Here is a 4,907-nt window from a genome sequence, read left to right as displayed (position 1 = left end):
TATAAGGCAACTCCTTGAATAAAAATACAAACCTTCCAAATTATCAGAAGAAACACAAAACACAACAAACACAAAATATGCAGTGCAAGAGTGAAAAAAGAACCAAAAGGGCTATGAAACAGCATAATATAGCTGTCACATGAATAGGGCTCAACTCATCTATGGCAAGATAAAGATTTTCAGATTTAATCACAAAGCAAAACTTAGTGCTCTAATTCAAGGAATTACCTAAAATAAAGGGTTCAGAAAAGATGAAAACAGCAAAGGTTGTTTGGGGTAACAAACAAAGTTCAGCAGGGTTGTTATAATATCAGACAAAGTTAAATTCAGGGCAAAGCTTGAATACATTAAATGAGACAAGGAAGGTCATTTTATGATGAAATGGGAAAATTCCCAAGAATATAAGACAAATGAATATTTATGCACAAGTAACATGCTACTTATAAAGCAGGACTTCAGAGAAATAAGGAGAAACAAAAACACAATAGTAACAAAAGATTGTAATTTACCTTCTTCAGATTATGTTAGATCAAAATACGTCTAAGGTCACAGAAGACATAAATAATATAATTGACAAATTATATCTCATTGATACATATCAAAATCTATATGTTGAAAACAAAGAGTACATATTACTCTTGAGTGCCCATCAAACATTCACAAAAATTGACCCCATTTTATTTTATTTATTTATTTTTTTTGAGACGGAGTCTCGCTCTGTCGCCCAGGCTGGAGTGCAGTGGCGCAATCTCGGCTCACTGCAAGCTCCGCCTCCCGGGTTCACACCATTCTCCTGCCTCAGCCTCTCCGAGCAGCTGGGACTACAGGTGCCTGCCACCACACCTGGCTAATTTTTTTGTATTTTTAGTAGAGACGGGGTTTCACCGTGGTCTCGATCTCCTGACCTCGTGATCCGCCCACCTCGGCCTCCCAAAGTGCTGGGACTACAAGCGTGAGCCACCGCGCCCAGCCAAAAATTGACCCCATTTTATGTCGCAAAGAAAACTCAAGTATTTCAAAAGTAAAAAGTGTTACAGGCTGGGCACAGTGGCTCATGCCTGTAATGCCAGTGCTTTTGGAGGCCAAGTTGGGAGGATCACTTGAGATCAGAAGTTGAAGACCAGCCTGGGTGACATAGTGAGACACCGTCTGTACAAAAAATGTACAAAAATAAAAAAAATTAGCCAGACATGATGATTCACACCTGTAGTCCCAGCTGCTTGGAAGGCTGAGGCAGGAGAATCACTTGGGCCCAGGAGGTCGAGGCTGCAATGAGGTATAATTGTGCCACTGCACCTCAGCCTGGGTAACAGAGCAAGACCCTATCTCTTGGGGGAAAAAAAAAGTGGTACAGAAAACACTGATCTCTGATCACAGTGAAATAAAACTAAAAATTAATAACCAGAAACAAAAGCCTCTACCACCTGGATATTTTAAAACTCTGGGCCGGGTGTGGTGTCTCATGCCTGTAATCCCAGCACCTTTGGAGGCCAAGATGGGCAGATAATGAGGTCAGGAGTTCAAGACAAGCCTGGCCAACATGGTGAAACCCCATTTCTACTAAGAGTACAAACATTAGCCAGGTGTGGTGGTGCGTGCCTGTAATCCCAGCTACTCAGGAGGCTGAGGCAGGAGTATTGCTTGAACCTGGGTGGCAGAGGTTACAATGAGCTGAGATTGAGCCACCACTGCACTCCAGCCTGGGTGACAAAGCAAGACTCCATCTCGGGGGAAAAAATAAAATAAATAAATAAATACGTAAAACTGTCATACTTCCACTTCAAATTTTAAAACTACATTAAGACAAATCAAAACCAAAATTTTAGAATATCTGTAAAATAAAAATACTGAACATGCTTTATGTCAGAAATTATGAGCTATATCTAAAGCAGTACATACCTAATCTACATCTAAATGCTAGGTCAGCCCGCACCTCTTGCTTTTTTTTGAGACAGGGCCTCCCTCTGTCATCGTGGCATGATCTCGGTTCACTGCAGCCTCGATCTCCTGTACTCAAGCAATCCTCATGCCTCAGTCCTGAGTGGCTGGGATTACAGGTTTGCACTGCCTTGCCCAGTTAATTTTTTTATTTAGAAGTCAGCCTTAAATACTTATATTTACCAAAAAACTCAAGAAGTTAGAAAAAAAAAAAAAAACCAACAAAAATACCCTGAAAGAAAGGAATACCCTGAAATACCCTGAAAAAAGGAATAAACATAAAAGCAGAAATTAATAATTAGAAATGTTAAATTAAGTTTAGCCTAAAGCTGCCTTCATATTTTTAAGTTCAGCCTCTAGGTTCCTCCATACATAGTGAACTGTAACCTAACAATGTGCAAACAGACCGCATGTAACCTACTCTTCTGCCAATCACTGAGTTTCAGCCAATCACAGGCATCAACTGTTTAAACCCTGTTCAAATAAGGCAAAAGCTGAGCTGTAACCCATCTGGCTGTTTCTGCACCTCACTTCCATTTTCTGCATGTACTTTCTTTTTTCTGTCCATAAATCCTCTCTGACCACGTGACAGTGCTGGAGTCATTCTTAATCTGTTCTGCCTAGGGCAGCTACCAGATTTAGGAATCAAATCATTCTATGCTCAAACTGTGTCTTAAGTTTTTATTTTAACAGGGAACAACAACAACAAAAATAGTAGATGAGCTTCAAGTTAGGCTAAAAAGAGGAAAAAAAGAAAAAGGAGAAAAAATATTTTAAAAAGAAGAAGAAAAAAGCTCCAGTATAACCAAAAACATAAACCTAAGAGCTGGTTCTTTAAAAAAAAAAAAAAATACAATTTTAAAAGTTAACAAAATAAAGAAGCAAAAATACACAAAATAAGATATTTGGGAGAAGTTAAAAGATTAACAAAAGACTGCTTTCCTCAACTTTATGGAAATACACTTGAAAATCTGGAAAAAAAGGATAATTTGTTTTAAGAAATACATGCGTTATCAAAATTAACTCTAGAATAATTTTTAAAATGTTATAAAATTGCCACAGAAGAAACGTTTCTAGCCTTAAAAGATTTACCCTCCCCAAAGAAAGCATCAGGCTGAGAGGGACATTTTTAACTGGGAAATGATCAAACCTCAAAGAATAGACAATTTTAATGCTCCTTAAATTGTTCAGAGTAAAAGGAAAAAGCAAACATGCCCAATTTTTTTCTTTCGTTTTTTTTGTAGAGATGGGGGGGGGGGTCTCACTACGTTTCCTAGACTGGTCTCGAACTTCTGGCCTCAAGCACTCCTCCTGCCTCAGTTCCAAATTCTTTATGATGTGAGCATAACATTGATTCTGAAACCAAACAACATTAGACATTCAAAAAGAAAATTATTGCCCATCTCATTTTTGCATATCAATGCAAAGCTTATAAATAAAATATTAGCAAACAGAATCAAGCAGTATATTTTTAAAAATATGACAAGTTTATTGCACGGACAAACTGGGTTTTTATTAGGAATTTATTATAACTAGGACTCATTACTTCAATATGAAGAAATCCGCTGTCACCCGGTTTGCTCGTCCTTATGGACATCTCCTTCCTCTTCCTCTCTTCCTTTCCAGTGAAAATGTCTTCAGGTTACCTCTACCAAACCAAAACTTCACCCCTCTTCTTTTATTCTTTCCTCCTCTCTTCTCAGAACAAAGGGGTTGTTGCTGACCAGCCCAGGGCTTCTTATTTGGGGCCAGATCATTCTTCCTTGTGGGGCAGTCCTGTCCTTCAGGTACGATGTTGAGGAGCACCCTCGTGTCTACCCACTTAGGTAACAGTAGCATCTCCCGCATCATGACAACCAAAAATGTCTCCAGACCTCCCCAAATGTCCGCAGGGCGGCGAGGAGGGGCAACACCGGCCCTGGTCGAGAACCACTAGTCTAGGCTCGCCCCTCTACCTGGGCACCACCACTTGCCAGAGTTGGTTATTCTCCCTGGATCCTTTCCTTCCTCCTCATTTGATCTTCACGCCCTCAAATATGACCAAAGGTCCTGTCATTTCCACTCCTGCAGCTTTCACTAAGATCTTAGGCCGCTTCCATGTCAAGAAACACAGTGGCTCTTTCTAACCCCTGGCCATGAGGCACCCTGGAGGAGGAGCGGTGAGGGTAGGGAAGATGCTGAGTGGGATGTTGACCTTGCCGACTTCCAGGCGCCTCCGCGGCATCCCGGAGGAGGCATTGGGCGGTGAGGGTGCAGCGGGGGGGCGGGCCCCGCAGGATGAGGTGTCGGTGTGCGGCTAGCGCCACAGGCAAGACTGGGCCCCTTGCGGGGCGGAGGTGAGGCCGTGAGCATAGCTCTCAAACTGGCGGGCGCCTCAGAATCACTTGACGGGCTTGCAAGAATGTGGACTGCTGGGCCCCACCTTCATGGTTTTAGTGCAGGAAAAACCCAGTAGCCTCGGTGGGACGGAGAATCTGCATTTTCTCGAGTTCCCAGATGAGGCTGAAGCTGCTGGTCCGGGCACCACCCTTAGAAAACCGCCAGTCTAGAGTGCGGAAATGGGGCCCATATCTGGCTTGGGGCGCCCAAACATCGATTATCTGCGACCAGAGGATGAGCAGATAGGGAGATGAGACACTGAGAGCCGGGAGAGAGGGGGCCCCTGGCCGCCGGCTGAAGGAGGACGGCGCAGGCGGCGGTCCGGGGACTACATCTCCCAGCGAGCCCCGCGCGGCTCGCGCTCGCTCCCCTGGCGGCGCTGGCGGGAGGCGCCGGCGGAGCGCGCGTCCCCCTCCTGAGCATCAGTGAGCGCCGGAAGCCGCGGCCGCTGCGGGCTGCGGCGGCGCTGAGCCAGCGGGGCAGGTGAGTAGGAGCCGCGCCGCCAGCGCGCCAGCCGGCCGGCTCTCTGCGCCTCAGCCGCGTGGTCTGAAGGGATGGGTGGGCGAGCGCGGGGGTCCGGCAGTCCGTCG

This window comes from Symphalangus syndactylus, chromosome 14 (genome assembly GCF_028878055.3).
Source record: "Symphalangus syndactylus isolate Jambi chromosome 14, NHGRI_mSymSyn1-v2.1_pri, whole genome shotgun sequence".
Classification (NCBI taxonomy): domain Eukaryota; kingdom Metazoa; phylum Chordata; class Mammalia; order Primates; family Hylobatidae; genus Symphalangus; species Symphalangus syndactylus.
The sequence above is the reverse complement of the archived record's forward strand: the minus strand, read 5'-3'. Positions refer to the sequence as shown.